Raw genomic sequence first — 18,231 nt, 5'->3', positions numbered from 1 at the left:
ATTGTGTTGTTCATCATTGTTTGTTTGCTCTTTAGTTCTTCTAGGTCCTTGTTAATCATTTCTTATATTCTCTCCATTCCAAGATTTTGGATCATCTTTACTATCATTACCCTGAATTCTTTTTCAGGTAGACTGCCTATTTCCTCTTCATTTGTTTGCACTGGTGGGTTTTTACCTTGTTCCTTCATCTGCTGTGTATTTCTCTGTCTTTTCATTTTGCTTAAAACTTACTGTGTTTGGGGTCTCCTTTTTGCAGGCTGCAGGTTCGTAGTTCCCATTGTTTTTGGTATCTGCCCCCAGTGGGTAAGGATGGTTCAGTGGATTGTGTAGGTTTCCTGGTGGAGGGGACTGGTGACTGTGTTCTGGTGGATGAGGCTGGATCTTGTCTTTCTGGTGGGCAGGACCACGTCTGGTGGTGTGTTTTGGGGTGTCTGTGACCTTATTAAGATTTTAGGCAGGCTCTCTGCTAATGGGTGGGGTTGTGTTCCTGTCTTGCTAGTTGTTTGGCATGGGGTGTCCAGCACTGGAGCTTGCTGGTCACTGAGTTGAGCTGGGTCTTAGCATTGAGATGGAGATCCCTGGGAGAGCTCCCACTGAATGATATTATGTGGGTCAGGAGGTCTCTGTGGTCCAACGTCCTGAACTCGGGTCTCCCACCTCAGAGGCTCAGGTTGACACCCGGCCGGAGCACCAAGAACCTGTCTGCTACACGGCTTACATGTAAATGGGTTAACTTCTCCAACCCAAAGGCACTGGGTGGCCAGCCTTCTGTTCTCTGCTCAGTCCTCCAGCCATCTACTGTCCTCCCAGCCTGGTCGATATGGACAGCCTTCTTTGGATCCAGGTGCAGCTGCATTCCCTAGCATCTAGAAGAAGCAACCGACACCCCGATCCTCCCCTATCCCCGCCGCAACTCATCATGATCTGGGAGCGCCCGAGGCTCTAAGTTTGAAATTTAAGAAACTTTCCCACAAGGAAAGTTAGTGACACATATGTCATCACTGGTGAATTCTACCAAACCTAAGTAGAAAAATTTGGAATGCTTTCCAGCACATGAGGCCAAAACTAGACATTGTAAAGAAAACTGCACAACAGTACTTCTCATGAACATAGATTAAAATACTAAAAAAAATGGTGAAGATAAACATACTTTAAAACATACACCATGACTAGGACTACAAGTTTGGTTTTACATTTGAAGCTGAATAAATACTGTTCACCATATTATTAACAAATTAAACAAAAGGCATGATAATCTTAATAAACTCAGAAAAAGCATTTTGGCAAAATCCATCATTCATGTCCTGATACTCTCAGTAAAGTAGGAATAAAAGGGAACTTGTTCAACATAAAGTTCAGCCACACTGGCTCAATGTTGTTAAGATGTCAATTCTCCCAAAATTGATCTTTAGATGCAATGCAATCTCAAGAAAAATACCAAGAGGATTTTTGTAGAAATTGACAAGGTGATCCTATAATTCCTATGAAAATCCAAAGAAATCAGAATAGCCAAAAAAAATTCTAAAAGAATAAAATTGGAGAACACTATCTGACAAGATTTTAAATGGGAGTCATAAAAAGACAGTGTGTTGCTGACATCAACACAGACAAGTCAATCCATGAAACAGAATAGGGAGCCCAGAAGTGGGCACACACACATGCACAACTGACTTTTGACAAAGTTTGAAAGACATCTCAGTGAAGAAAGGGTTTTTTCCAAATACAGGAAAGTTGCACAGCCATGCCTAGAAAAAAGTGAACTTTGTTCCATATCTTCTACAAAATACAAAAATTAAATCAAAATGGATCATATAATTAAATGTTAAACATAGAACTAAAAATTCCGGAAGTCAACATATGTGAAAGGTCTTTGAAATTGGGCTTGCAAAGATTTCTCAAATATGACACTTAAATAATCCGTGAACTAAATTGGTAACATTGGCTGTATCAAAATGTAAAATTTCTCATCTTCAGGATATATAGTTAAAATATAAAGCCAAACCACAGTCTAACAGAAAAGTTTGCAAGTTATGTATCTGAGAAAGAATTATATCCAGAATATATACAGAATGTTCAAACCTCAGGAATTTTTTAAACATAATATAAAAGGCAGACAAAATATGTGAAAAGACATTACATCAAAAAACATACGGATGGGAGACCCTCAAGATGGCAGAAGAGTAAGACGTGGAGATCACCTTCCTCCCTACAAATACATCAAAAATACATCTACATGTGGAACAGCTCCTACAGAACACCTACTGAACGCTGGCAGAAGACCTCAGACTTCCCAATAGGCAAGAAACCCCCCACGTACCTGGGTAGGGCAAAAGAAAAAAGGAAAATCAAAGACAAAAGAATAGGGATGGACCTGCACCTCTAGGAGGGAGCTGTGAAGGAGGAAAAGTTTCCACACACTAGGAAGCCCCTTCACTGGTGGATACAGAGGAATGAGTCGGAGGAGGAAGCTTCAGAGCCACAGAGGAGAGCGCAGCAACAGGGGTGCGGAGAGCAAAACAGAGAGATTCCCACACAGAGGATCGGTGCCGACCAGCACTCACCAACCCAAGGGACTTTTCTGCTCACCTGCTGGGGCAGGTGGGGGCTGGGAGCTGAGGCTTAGTGTTCAGATGTCAGACGCCAGGGAGAGGACTGGGGTTGGCTGTGTTAAGACAGCCTGAAGGGGGCTAGTGCACCACAGCTAGCCAGGAGGGAGTCCGGGAGAAAATCTGGAACTGCCAAAGAGGCAAGAAACCATTGTTTCGGGGTGCACGAGGAGAGGGGATTCAGAGCACTGCGTACAGGAGTTCCAGAGATGGGCGTGAGCCACAGCTTTCAGCACAGACATCAGACACGGGCATGAAACGCTGAGGCTGCTGCCACTGTCACTAAGAATCCTGTGTGCAAGCACAGGTCACTATCCACACCCCCCAGGAGCCTCTGCAGCATGCCAATGCCAGGGTCTCGAGATCCAGGGACAAATTCCCCAGGAGACACAGCACGCCTCAGGCTGTTGCAACATCATGCCAGCCTCAGGCTCGCCCTGCGTTCCAATTTCACTATCATACCCACATCCCCTCTTCATCCTAAGTGAGCAAGAGAGCCCTAATCAGCTGCCCTTTTTTTTTTTTTTTTTTTTTGCGGTACGCGGGCCTCCCACTGCTGTGGCCTCTCCCGTTGTGGAGCACAGGCTCCGGACGCGCAGGCTCAGCGGCCATGGTTCATGGGCCCAGCTGCTTCGCGGCATGTGGGATCTTCCCGGACCGGACCGGGGCACGAACCCGTGTCCCCTGCATCGGCAGGCGGACTCTCAACCACTGCGCCACCAGGGAAGCCCTTCTTTTAAGTGTTTGAGAACTAACTCAACTTCTAGATCCTGCCTTGGATCCCGAAGGCTCTCTGCAGTATTTTTCTTCTAGGATAATTACGTCATCTTTTGGCTCTCAGGGAGCAGGGAGGAAAAAGGAGGGGGGAAACTAAATTCCATTCTCAAGTCGTCTAATATTTTCATCTTTCTATGTTACTTAAAACACATAAATGAAAAATAACGCACAAGACCTACCAACTCCGTTAAGAAATTAGACATGACCAATACGGCTGAAACCCCCTGTGTATTTCTACCTTCCATATGTCATGGCCTCACGACCTTCCCTGAAACGAACATAACCCTCCATTCGCTGTGTGCGAGGTCCCTGCACAACTTTATGGTGGTGATTAATCTTTGGAATTTCTTCAGTTTGGGGTTGAGGGTATGTCCTTTGGGGAGTATTGCTTCCTTCTACCAAAAGCCCCAGTGTGCTCACATTCAAGGCCTCGTCTCTTGTTCCATATGTGTTCCTTAAAATTCAAGCCTTTGGGTTACCAAGATTAGCAAAAGACTCCAATGCATGTATAGCTTCAGCTGACAGCTCTGGTTTCCAGTCCCCTCTGGTTTTCCACACTAGGATCTTTGCTCTACAGCACTTCTGGATGCTTTGCGTATTGAAGTGGAAGCCAAGCTCCACTTCAATAGATAGCTTATCTGCCATGTTGCTAGAAGCAGCTCTGTGCTTTTTACATTTCCTTTGATAATTGTATTTACATATTTTAAACTATTAAATTTTCTTTAAGTTGAATGTGGCTCTTTCAAGTGACTATTATTACCTATTAAAAGTTACAGTGTATAGGGCTTCCCTGGTGGCACAGTGGTTGAGAGTCCGCCTGCCGATGCAGGGGACACGGTTTCGTGCCCCCGTCCGGGAAGATCCCACATGCCGCAGAGCGGCTGGGCCCGTGAGCCGTGGCCGCTGAACCTGCGCGTCCGGAACCTGTGCTCCGCAATGGGAGAGGCCACAACAGTGAGAGGCCCGCGTACCGCAAAAAAAAAAAAAAAAAAAATTACAGTGTATAATCTAAAACTAAAGGGTGGTTATTGTAGGTATTGGAGATTATAATTGTGTTATGGTGCTTATATTGTTATTTTATTCAATTTCATAATATGTAAGTTATAAGGTCTAGATATAAACAATTATGCAAAAGCAGAATAAAAAATTAAGTTCCCCAAATACATTCTAAAAGAGACCCAGGATATACTGGGCTTCTGTTTCCAATTGTCAAGATGGATCATGTCTAAACAATTGGTGATAAATTGATCTCTCACCGTTGGGGCTGAAAGCATTCTCCCGAGAAAACAGAAGCTACTGTTTCCTTGAAATATGTTCATCCCCACAAATGATACGAGATGGACTCACTCTCGTTATTTTTTAATGAGGATTAATAACCTCTGCCACTTTCACCACATACTCGGTATCAAGACTAATATTGCTGCTTAAGCGCCATCACTGCCAGGTGTTCCAAACTCCATTTCCTGCAGAGGAAATTATGAAAAACCATATACCCATGTCCTTAGAGTAAAATTGGGTATTACAGATATGTCCTTAGAGTAAAATTGGGTATTACAATGGAATTAGGCCAGCAGAAGTTATAAAATGATGGCAGAGTCAGATAATCTACGTAACAGACAAGATTATCAATTGAAATCGATGATGGTTGAAGTCAGAAGAGGAGTGGCGGGTTCTAGGTGATACAGCCTGTGTGTGATTCTAGAGGAGTTACAGCGTGGTACTTGGTCAAGCAAGCAAGTGAAAATCTAGGAAGAGATGTGACCACACAGGAAAGAAACAATCTCCAGAAACCCAGCAACTCTACATTCAAGCAGATGTCTTGTCAAGGACACATCAAAATGAACACATACCCATTTTACTGGCAGTCTTCAGGAAGTATTAGATCTCTTAACCTGATTTAGGTGTTTAGCAGATTAAGTTTTCTCAAGGAAGTCTGCCAACTAAAAATAGATCTGTTCACTTAGTCCCAGTATTTTCTTCTGTTTTGTGAAGTGTTTGTGCCAATGAGATTCTTCCACTTCCTGAAATCTGCCACTACAATGTATATAAAATCTGCATTACCTCTATTATATAGACTGCATTACCTCAAGATGAATCAGATTAACTTGTCTCTGGCAGATAGATGTGGAATAAAAAGTCACGTCTTCCTTTAAAGTGAGCGCTCAGATTTGGAGATACTCTGAATAAAGCAACCATCACTTCACAAGTGGAATAAATGGAATATGTAAATAGTTTTGACTTATACTCATTGTGGATTGTAAGAGAAACTAACTCAAGTCTCAGTTTCCTCCTGTTTTTCTGTGGGATTTTTACAGTTGTGGTTCTTATATATTACGATCCAATTCAAGTTAATGTTTGTATATGATGTAAGGACTGAGGTTCACTGTTTTTCCACATGGATAGTCAGCTTCCAGGACCATTTGTTAAAATCCTTATTTACTCTTTTGAATTGCCTTCGTTCCTTTGTCAAAAATCAATTGACCATAAATGTACAGGTACATTTCTGACCATTCTATATGGTTTCATTGATCTGTATGTCTGTCCTTAGACAAACACCCAACAGTTTCTACTGTAGGTTTCAAATCTTGAAATCAAGTACTGTGTATCTTCCAAAATTTTTCAAAATTGTTTTGGTTATTCTAATGACTTTACCATGAATTTTAGAATTGGTTTGTCAATTTTTATAAAAAGTGTTGCTGTACTATCGATATGGACTGTTCTGCACCTAGAAATTAATTCAGGGAGGATTGGAATTTTTAAAAGATTGTCTTTCAATCTATAAATAGGTATATCTCACCATTTCTTTAATTTCAGCAATATTTCAGTGTATATTTCTTGACCATATTTTCTTAAATGTACCCCTAAACACTTTGTCATTTGATGCTATCATAGATTGCATTTTTATTTCAATTTTCAATTTTTTGCTAAAGTACCGAGAAATACAAATTGAGATTTCCACATTGACCTTGTAACCTACATGCTTTGTAGTTTCACTAGCAACTTACATATTCTATAGATTTTGCACTTAGGAAATCATGTCATTTGCAAATGCAGACATTCTTTTCCAATGCCAGTGCATTTTTCCTTGTTCTGCCTGTTACTACAGCCAGGACTTTTGGTTCAATGTAGACTGTAAATGTTAAAAGGAGAAATCTTTGCCTTGTTCTTATGGGGGGTGGGCATTTCTTTTTGCACTATAAAGTACGATGTTAGGTTTTTCCCACAGAAGTCCTTTATTTGTGTTGCAGATTTTTCCTTCTAATGTTATCTCATTGAGAATTTTATCAAGGATGACTGAATTTTGACAAATCTCTGAATCCATTGACATGATCATTTTTCTTCCTTAACTAGTTAATATGGTTAATAACATTGATGTCCCAATAAGCCAAACTTGGATTCCTGTGATAAACCCGTTTGTCATTATTCTTTTATACATTGCTGGATTTCATTTGCTAAAATGTTCTTAAAGATCTTGTCTATGTGCTTAAGTGGTACTGTCTGTAGACCTCCTTTCTTGTAAGGGCTTAAGTTTTGTTTTATTATCAGAGTAATGCTCGCCTGCTAAGAGGAGTTAGAACGTGTCCCGCTGTGGTGTGCGGAATTAGTAATATTTTTCAAAATGCATCTAGAGAGGAATTTTCATTTGGAGGTTTGTGACATCAAATGGAATCAGGTTAACATTTTCATGTTCTAGTGAGATATACCTTTAGTGCTTCTCTGGAAAATTGCCCATTTCGCATAAGTTTTTTATTAAATTGGTACAATTTTTTTATAATTCCTCTTTTTTATAAACAGGGATTAGTAAACTTTCTGTAAGATGCCAGATAATTTAGGCTTTGTGTGCCATACATTGTCACAATCATTCAACTCTGCGATTATAGTACAAAAGCAGTACAGGCATGAAAACAGCTATGGCCGGGCTCCACTAGGACTTAGTGAACAGCAGGCTAGATTAGGCCTAGAAGCTATAGTTAGTTCACTGACCTTTAAACATCCGTAGCATCTCCTGTGACTATCTGCTTTTTTATTCCTGATCATGGTTAATTTTATCTATTGATCTTTCCAAAGAAACAGTTCTTGGTTTCATTGACTCTTATTATTTTGTCATTTATGGCTTTCATTTTTATTATTTCTTTCTGCTGTTCACCTTGTGTTTACTTTGCTCTGCATGCTTTAGTTTCTTAGGGTTGAAGTTTATGTCACTGATTTGGAATCTTTCTAACATCAGCACCTAATATTATAAATATCCCTGTAAGCACTGCCTTACCTGCATCTCAGAAGTTTTAATGTGTGAATTTTAATTTATTTTGAAACATTTTAAAATACTTTATTTCCTTTATAACCAATGAATCCTTTAGAAGTACACTACGTTACTTCCCACTGTTTGATTTTATGTCTTTATGTTGATTTCTCATTTAATTTCAAAATGCTCGGGAGATACTCATTTTTCTAATCCTTTAAAAATTGAGACATTGTGTGGCCCAGAATATGGTCTTGATCAATGTTCTGTGGGCATTTGAGAATGTTTTTTGCTGTCTGGCATATTATTCCATAAATGTTATAGGTGTGGGTTCTTGCTGGTATTCTTCACATCTTCTGTGTCCTTATCTGTATAATTGCAGACACGCTGTAATTGAGTTATCCAGTTTTCCTTATACTTTGATTAGATTTTCTCTGCATACTTAAGCTTATTTTGCATATATAGATAGGAGTTTTGTATCTTTGTAATTGACCCATTTATCAAATATTCTTCCTTATCCTTGGTAATATTTCTCCTTCTGAAGTCTACTTGATCTGATATGAAGTAATTTGTGTTACTATATTACAGTATTTAAACTTTTCTATTTAACCACTCTATATCTTTATAAAATAAGTATGTGGGAGATAGCATATAATTGGCTCTTGCTTTTTTAATTGAGTTTAACAGCTGCTTTTAGTTGGTTATTAGGTCATTTAACATTTAATTCGCATGGTTGATCTTATTTGTTTTCTATTTGTTACCACTGTTCTTTGTACATCTTTCTTTTTGACATTCTTGTAGATTGAGTTTAGAACTTCTTATATCCCCAGAAGCCTAATAGCTGCATTTTTGTTTTCACTGTTTGCTATGTTTAATATACATCTTTTAGTGTATCTTCAATACATACAGAAAAGCCTTACAACTGTATACTTCTGTTTCTCCTCCCATACATGATATTCTTGTCATATTTTGCATCTACTTAAGCTATAAAACTTTATATACAATCAGTTTTTGCTTTAACAGTTATTTTTAAATATTTAAAGAAAGACAAGAATGACTTCTCTTGCTACTTTCATAAAACTAGGAGTCCTAGAATAAAATTACCTATTTGTACATGACAAGACCTAAAAATTGAAATGCAAACCCTAAAGCTTACACAAAACACCAAACTGTTAGAACTAAAAAAACTCAGTGAAGTTTCTGGATATAAAAATATATTGGCATTTCGATATATAAACCAACTGAAAAGGAAATTAACACAATTCCATTTACAATAGGATCAAGAAGAATGCTTAGGATTAACTTAACCAAGGAGGCAAAAAGACATGTATGCTGAAAACTATAAAGCACTGCTGAAAGAAATTAAATTTGACAAGTAAAGGGAAAGACATCATGTTCATGGACTGGAAGAATGTTGTTAAGATGACAACACTACCCAAAACGATCTACAGAGTCAATTCAATCTGTATCAAAATCCCAATGAAGTGATTGGCAAAAGCAGAAAAATTCATCCTGAAATTCACATGGAATCTCAGTAACCAAGTTACAGTCTCCCGTTTCCCAATTGCTTACCATAGCTTTGTAGCAAGTTTTGCAAAGAACTGTGGTACTGTCACAAAGAGGCATACAGACAGTAGAAGAAGAGAGCCTCAAGTTGGACCCTTACCTTATGCCATATACAAAAATTAACTCAAAATGCAAAGTCTAAATGATCTGGAACTATAAATTCTCAGGAGCAAACATGCGGGAATAGTTTCACAACACTGGATTTGCCAATTATTTCTTGGATATGACACCAAAAACATATAAATTGAACATCAAAATTAAGATCTTTTGTGCCAAGTACACATCAGCATAATGAAAATGCAACCCATGGAATGGAAGAATGTATTAGCAAATCACTATCTGGTAGGGAATTAACATCTAGAGTGTATAAAGAACACCTACTAAACAAAAATCAAATTTGTTTTAAAAAATGGGCAAAGAACATAGACATTTCTCCAAAGAAGATACACACATGGCCTGTAAGTACACGAAAAGACAATCATCACTCATCATTAGAGAAATGCAAATCAAACCATACTGGGATACTAACTTACATCTACTAAGATGCCTACTATCTAAAAAAATTACAACAAAGATTGGCAAGTATATAGAGAAATTGGAACCCTTGTGTACTGTTGATGGTAGAACAGTGCAGTCATGGAGGAAAACACAGCATTTCTTCAAAAAACTAAAGATAGAACTACCCTATGGCCCAACAATTCAACTTGAGTGTATACCCAAGAGATAGCAGAGACTTGAACAAGTTTTGTGCTACCATGTTCGTAAGAGCCTTATTCACAACAGACTAACGGTGGAAGCAAACCAAGTATCCAACGACAGATGAATGAATAAACGGTACATTTTAAGACAGTATGCTTCTCCCTTATCCTTACCGCTGCTGCTACTGTCAGACTTAGATTTTTTCCAATTAACTATTTCATTATTATTTTTTAATTTCAGTTTCTAAGTATGTGGCTAAGTTGAGGATTAGCTCCATGTGAGGAGGCCATTTTTGGGGGGCTGTGCTGCATGGCTTGCGGGATCTCAGTTCCCCAACCAGGGACTGAACCTGGGTCACAGTGGTGAAAGCCTGGAATCCTAACCACTGGGCCACCAGGGAACTCCTGAGAAGTCTTTTTATTTTTCACTCCCTGAATTCCATTAAGATCCTTCACCCATCTCTTTGAGAGGTTTTTACTTCTTATTGACTTGAGGCAATTCTATGTTTACATACAAATTGTCTGCTATGTCCATTTTAACTATTTTCTCCAAGAATCTAGTCACACTGTGGTTATTTTTTGTCCTCATGCAGTCCACCTTACGATAGGGACAGGGGCAGCCTCCTGGAAAGCACCCCCCTCTTGGGCTAGAACGGGAAGCGCCCCAGCAGGAAACCTCAGTCCCCTGACTGCTGAGCTTCGCAAAACCTGCCTCGGAGCACCGCCCTGCATCTGTGTTCAGGAATGCTCCCACTTTGGTTAGATGCCCCGTCTCACGCCCTGGCTCACAGAAGAGACGGGAACATACAAGGATCAAGCAGCCCGACAGGTCCCTCTGCAGGGCTTGAATGCATCTCCCTGCCAGGTGATCCCACACCTCTCCTGCTGCTGGGGTCCACCACCTCCAGGCGTGTATAGCCTTGATGTGACCCCATCACTGTGAGCCTCCCTTCTGCGGGCTCTCGATATTCCCACGTGCCGCCGTTTCACTCTCCAGTACCATCTTCCCTACTTTCTTAGGAATTCTTCACAGTTCCTTCTCCTCTGAGAAATTCTTTTGTTAATCACACCGTATTTGTGTGTGTTCTATCATTATATAGTTTGTTTATATGGTTTGAGGTAGGAGCAGAGACTGAAGCTTACCACCACTTTGTCCCAGCTCGGACAATCTCAGAGCATCCTGGCAGAAAGAGAGAGGCTCAAAAGCTCCACTACAACTGAACTTCAACTTTTAAAACTCTTTGAGGCATAACGTAGGTTTCATTCACCCTCTAAGAAATGAGCCTGATGAGATCAAACAAAGCATTCCATGTACAGCCCCTTATGCCACACAACTTCTAGGTCAGGAAGCCCACAGCACATACTAGAAAACAGATAAAGTTACTGGTATCAATAATTCGTTACAGTGAAAAATAATGATACTTGTTAACAGATTACTGAATATCACAATAAATAAGGCTGTAAAATTTTACAGCAAAGAAATACTTTCCATTGAAGCAGGACAACTTAGAATGTCCACACATCTACAAAATGTATTCCTTCTTCCTTTCCTTCTCATCTGAATTAAGATACTTTCCAATGGCAGGCCTGTAAGTGTTGGCACAAGTTAGCAGTGTCAATAAGGGCCAGGAGGGAGGATTTGTCAGGCTAAAGGCTGGGATTCACAGCACGAAGATGCTTCTCCAGTAACAGCTGTTCACCATTCACTCACTAATGGATCCGAGTTGCTTGCGGACGTTTTAATGGGAAGATAAAACCGGTGGCAGAGTCTCGATGTTCTGATAATATTTAGTTTATAACGTCGTGTGGAGGCAGCTACTCAGTGTGCTGCGTTAGGCTGAGTCGCTACTTGTCTTTCAAGGAGGGAGTAATGTGGAAAATCACACCTCCCAAGGCTCAGCCAGCTACAAATTTCTTTTTTTTTTTTTTTTAAACTGAGAGGGGGCCGGGCCATTGACTAAGGATGGATCCCAGCAGTGTCACAGATACCAGGAAGAAACGCAGGCGGGGTCGCTGACCTGGCTGAACACTCCACCCACGGAGGCAGAAAGAGCCCTTACTAACCCATTAGGCCACACCCCAAGCCAATTAAGCCCGTGTCTCTGGGGCTGGGATCCGGTGTCAGATACTGAAAGCCCCCCAGGTGATTCCTCTGAACCCTCAGCCGAAGTTGAGAAACTATCACGGAGCTTCTGAGACAGTGACTTAAAGCTTTATGGTTTCGTCCATCCAGAAAGTGGTCCTTTCCATTGGATTTTACCCTATTTTGCAAGGTTCTGACTCCTTATGCCCTCCCACTGGTATTTACCACCATTGAATCTTCTTCCAGAGAAAGTTACCAAATTCAGAGTACCCTGAAACAGGTATTTAAGAATTTCCATCTACATTCACTTGAAAACAAAGGGACGTTTAGGGCGATTGCTTCCTCTACTACTTCTTACATTTAGAATCACAAGAAACACAAGACAGATTTTTCAAATATAGCTTTTATTCTCTAACACATTCCTTTGTAATTATAGCCATTACACAAGCACTTTTATTTTAATTGAATGTTTCATTATCTCTAAAGTGATTCAACCTGCAGTGCCCACCACACAATCATGTCTGAAAAGAACAGCTCTCTCCCAGGAACTTTGCAAGGCAGCAAAATACATATATACACACACACACTATTCATTGAACAGTTCTTCCTAAAAGATAGTTGTTACTATAAACAAGTTTCATTTCAAAGAATGACGGGGAACATGTTCATTTTAATTATTACTTTTCTAAACATAAGAAAAGTGCGGGACGGTTTAAGTCCTTAGTGCCCCATAAGTGTGCTCAGGAGACTGGAGAAAAGAGATGCATTCCCTTGCTCTCTATTTCCAGCTGCGGTTAAACATACAGAACTTTCTGGTTATCCCATTAGCAATGATGAGTTCGCCCTGGGTCATTCCTTGGCCAGCTCAGCAAAAGCCTTGTAACCAATAGCACATATTTCAAAAATGAATAGCTAGAGACAGCGTGGCTATCTGCCAGTTCGACAGCAGAGAAGAGAGACTCTCTCCCCCTCCCCGCTCCGAAGCTATGGGGTGGGAAGGTGGTGGCATGTAGGGGCCTTGACTCTCAGAGAAACCTAGGAACAAGGGGCCGTAAGCAGCCTCAGGGGAGTTGGACCAGGAACACGGTCTCAGAGTTGAGGTGACTCGAGTCCAGGGGCGTCTGCAGAGAGCACGTGTGCAGCTTCTCATGGGTTACCTAACACGCCTGCATGAGTTTCCCAAGGCTGCTGCAACAACTGCTGCAAACAGAGCGCCTTAGCACAACAAAAGCACGTTCTTACCTTCAGACGTGTAAAACCAAGGTGCTGGGCAGGGCTGCTTTCCTCCCGGAGGCTCTAGGGAAGAATCCTGTGTCTCTTTCAGCGACTCGAGGGGGATGTGTTCCTGGGCTCACGACCCCTTCTTCACATCACCCACCATCTTGCTTCCAGCAGCACACCTCCAACTATGGCTGGGAGCTGCACGCCTCCCTCTTATAAGGTCAGGGTCACATTGACTCCACCTGGATAATCTAATCTCCCACCTGAAGACCCTTAACTAATCCTGTCATGCAAGGGAGTGTATTCACAGGTGCCAGGAATTAAGGTGTGCACGTCTCTGAGGGGGGAATTGACAGCCCGCTGGGATTCCCATCATGAGGATACACTTCACGTGTGATTTTTCTCCAGAAAACAGTTTAGGGATCATACAAGAAAGATGTGGCACAAAGACCTTTGGGTAACTCTTAACACCAGCTAAGATGAGAGGAGTGGAAGAGCCTATTTGAATTGTAAGTTTTCTCACAAAACGTAAACGAGAGAGAACAGTAATTAAGCAGAAGGGAACCGTGAAGCTTGGTTTCTATTGCTGCGGCTTAGTAAGAGCTACTGTTAAAACATCAAGCTTCCCATGTGCCAGCCGCGCAGCTGGTACTTGGCATGTGCGACCCCATTTAGTCCTGCATGGATATTTCTCATTCACCAATGAATAAACGGAGCCAAACAGAATTGAAGTAATTTGGCCAAAGTCACACAGCTAGTAGGTGGCAAGACGAGGATTCTCGTCCTTGGCTCTGGGCACCAAAGCCCGTGGGTATTCCTGCTGCACGAGATGCCTTGACTGCTGAGGGTGCAGGAGGCACGGTGGACAGCGGTAGCAGCCCTGCAGCAGGACTCAGAAAGCTGCTTCCTGCTCCAGTCCAGCCGCCGTGCAGGCTGTGGGGAAACGCAGTCACTTGGGAAAGGAAAGATCTCGTTCTACCTTGTCTCTTCCTTCTTTATTTCTCTGAGTCTCAAATGAGAACCTTATTTGCTTCTTCCAGAAGACCTGAGGATAACAACCTTCCAGGTCAACGTCTCACGCTCAGGTGCATCTCCTAAGAGAGGGTTTCCCTGAGGCACTGCGTAATCTTGCCTCCGACCCCTGACGACTTTGACCTTTCAGTTACCTTCACATCTCTTTCTCCAGGAAACCGATTTCTGCTTCCTCATGCCAATCTGACAGTTCTTCCTGTTGTTTGTTGGCTTTTCTTGTTTATTTTAACTTCGTTGAAGTGTAATTTATATAAAGTGTACCCACTGAGATGCACGTTTCAATGAGCCTTGATAAATGTACACACCCATGTCACCACCTCCCAAATCAAGATTCAGGATGTTTCCGACACTTCAAAACTTCTTTCCTGCACCTTCTCACTCCGTCCTCTCTTCAGCTCTAGTCCTAGGCAGCCGTTCATCTGGTTTCTGTCACAGCAGATTATACTGGTCTTTCCTGGAGCTTAATGTGAATAGAATCATACAGTAATACTCTCTATGCCTGGCTTCCTTCACTCAGTGTGGTGTTTGTTGAGATCCCTGCTGTTGCACCATCAGTAACTAATTCATTGTATCGCTAGGTGTTATTCACCCAGAGCTGTATCTCTAAGAACTTAGAGCACAGTGATGTGAAGGGTGTATTGGACTTCATAGTGAAACGGAGCAACACCCTATGGTCCTTACCACCCACGTCCTCCGCCTGCCTTTTGTCTGTGGAAAAACTTTAGCCAAAGAATAAGTTTAATAAGAGCAGTGAGAAAATGCAGAAACAAAGGAAAACTGTCAGAGGAGCCCAAATAATCATTGTTTAGTCATGAAGCATCGTCACGGACCTTTAGGTCCTCCTCAAGGGCTATAGATAATAGTCTTGAGCCTATCCTGTGAGCTGTCTTATTGATACTAAACCCTACCAGGTGGAAGACATTAACACACGATGACCAGGCTGTAACCAGACAGAAGCTGCCACAATTCTGAGAATTGGCCTCAAAGAAATGGAAACAAACCGACCCTGGAACTGAAGATTAACTGTACCTAAAACTATCGAGATGACGCTGGTCAGAGCACCAATGACCAATTTCAAGATGACCGTCAGAGCTGCCTGTGCTGTTTCTGCAGGCAGCCCCTCCCTCTGTCTATAAAAGCTCTTGCCCCCCTGACTGCCTGGGGAGGGGGAGCTGGCCTTTGGACAGGTGTCCACTCCCCACCCCTCCCCGCCCTGGTTACTGGCATCCAAAATAAAGCAAACTTTCCTGGGCTTCCCTGGTGACACAGTGGTTGAGAGTCTGCCTGCCGATGCAGGGGACACGGGTTCGTGCCCCGGTCTGGGAAGATCCCACATGACGCAGAGCAGCTGGGCCTGTGAGCCATGGCCGCTGAGCCTGCGCGTCCGGAGCCTGTGCTCCGCAACGGGAGAGGCCACAACAGTGAGAGGCCCGCGTACTGCAAAAAAACAACTTTCCTTTCCACCAACCTGGCTTCTGTATTGGCCTTTGAGGGGGGAGCAGCCAGACCCCACTTTCGGTTACAATAGCACTGACTCTGAAGAGAAGAAAACTTTCTAGAAAATTACAATATTTTACCCACAGAATCTAGCAATCTAATTACCACGTTTACAGTAAAACATTTTATAATCCATTTAATTACTTTATTAGAAATGCAGAGCCACCACAGCTAGAAGTATAGAATTCTAGGTACTAATATGACTTCTGTCAAGGAAAGGCTAATTTTAACAATTGCTTAGCACGTGTTTCCTTTGCAGTTTTCATTTGGTCCTTTTAAAATAAAATAAAAATGGTTTATCCTGTGATATTTGCAGTGCTATGACAGCACTAAACACAATGTAGGGATTATAAAACATCTAACATTTATTCAAGAGATCAGTTACAGAAATGCATATTCAGGGATTTAATCGTTTGCTTATACTGGAAATTATGATTTCATGGGTTGAGGTGTGCCAGATACTCCTTGTGAATACCCAGCGTATTTCACACCATTCTAAACTCTCTGCTGTACGCAGAGGCATCAATCCTGAACACTTCGCTTGCAAGTCTTTCTTGCCAGGAGGGTTATGGACCGTACCACCAAGAATCTGTGGGTTTAGGAAGATGGAAGAGATTATTCTCAAGTGTTGACTGCAGAGAGATGCTTGGGTGTCAGCAACTTACTGACTTGGGAGGCCGCCTGCGGATTCTGGACGCCCTATTAAGAGTCGTCTGCTTCAGTTCAATCACACTTGAGACTGTTGGGAGTGGCTTCTTTGTACTCCGTATTTTTTCACTCCTCAGACCTTCCAATGGTTTTTTTAGCCTCTCATTTTCTGCGTTAAATGTATTACTGGAAGTAGAAAACCGCAAAGTAAACATCGTGATACAATTAAAAGAAATTACAAGGCTAAGGCGTGGAACACACTGGATGTCAGTGAGAAGGGCCCAGCATTTGGGATCATTCTGCCCCGTATTAAAACAAGACAAACAGCTGAGGGAATGAGCAGGAAACCTTCATCCTCGTGGAACCAGCAGGACGGGAGCTGGAAGAGGCCCCGCTATCTATATAGCACTGTAACCACCCTTTAAAGTGCTGTCTCCCAAAAGTAAATATAAATAGCAGTAAACAAGTAGACCGTAGCACTTCTGTGAGTTACATCAGTGACCCAAACTAATCTCGTGCTCTGCAACTGAGTTTGGCTGGTCATATATTTCTAATGTTCTCAGGTACCTGAAAGAGGTTTACAACTGTCTCTGAAAGAATATTACATCATCTAACATTTTGACAATTATTTCTAAAAAATAATATTTCAACTAAAAGGTTCGGCACTCAATCAAAGATATCTAGAGACGTAAGAAGCTGTGACATCTGAATGGAGACCAACACACAAAAAATGTTAAGCAAAAATAAGTCCTCAGTTACTCCAGGTAGTAGAATCAATAGATATGGGTTGTAAAATAACTAACTATGCTTCCTGTGGCGATAAAAGGAAAGCATAAGCATTTCAGCAAAGAACTCAAAGATTTAAAAAAAAACAAATTTTATATTCCAGGTTTGAAAAAGAAGCGAGTACGAATTCTACACTAAAAATGCAATTACTGAAATTGAGGACTCAGTAGCCAAATATAACAGGAAATGAGATTTAGCTGAAGAGAACGTTAGTAACTGGGAAATAGATGAGAAGAACTAGCAAGAATGAGGCACAGAAAGACAAAGGAATAAAAACTACAGAAGAGAGGATGAGACAGCAAGGATACAGTTAGAAGATTTAATATGTTTAATTGTGAAAACCAAAGAAAATGCAACAGACATGAATAAATACAAAGTAACACTGACTGAATAAAAAAATTAGGTACTGTGGTGTTTGAAAGTATTTATAGAATTAAATAAGTCAAGAGAGCATAAAATGTCTAAGTTAACAACTAAAGAAGACTAAAAGACTATATAACTAGCCCACCAACAGGAAAAAATGGAATAATAAAAATATCTCAATCAATCAACAAGAAGGGAAATGAGAAGTCAAATACTGAGGGCAGATAAGAAAAATACAGTAGCATCATATAAAGTTCAATATATAAATAAATGGCAATGAACCATGTGAAAGAAAATGCCTGATAATCTAAATGAAGTACGAACAATATATACTTGCTTCGAAGAGGTATATCTGAAATATAAGCATGCAGAAAATTTAAAGTAAAAGGATGGAAGAGATATGCCATTTAAACACCAATCAGAAAAAACCGATGTATAGGCAGACCTCCGAGATATTGTGGGTTCAGTTCCAGACCACAGCAATAAAGCAGATATCACAATAAATTGAGGCACACATATTTTTTGGTTTCCCAGTGCATACAGAAGTTATGTTTACATTATAATGTAGGTTATTAAGTGTGCAATAGCAGTATGTCTAAAAAAATGCATACCTTAATTTTAAACTATTTTATTGCTAAAAAATGCTAACCATCATCTGAGCCTTCAGCAAATTGTAATCTTTTTGCTGGTGGAGTTCGAAATATTGCAAGAATT

Source organism: Delphinus delphis, chromosome 21 (assembly GCF_949987515.2).
Source record: "Delphinus delphis chromosome 21, mDelDel1.2, whole genome shotgun sequence".
NCBI lineage: Eukaryota > Metazoa > Chordata > Mammalia > Artiodactyla > Delphinidae > Delphinus > Delphinus delphis.
The sequence above is the reverse complement of the archived record's forward strand: the minus strand, read 5'-3'. Positions refer to the sequence as shown.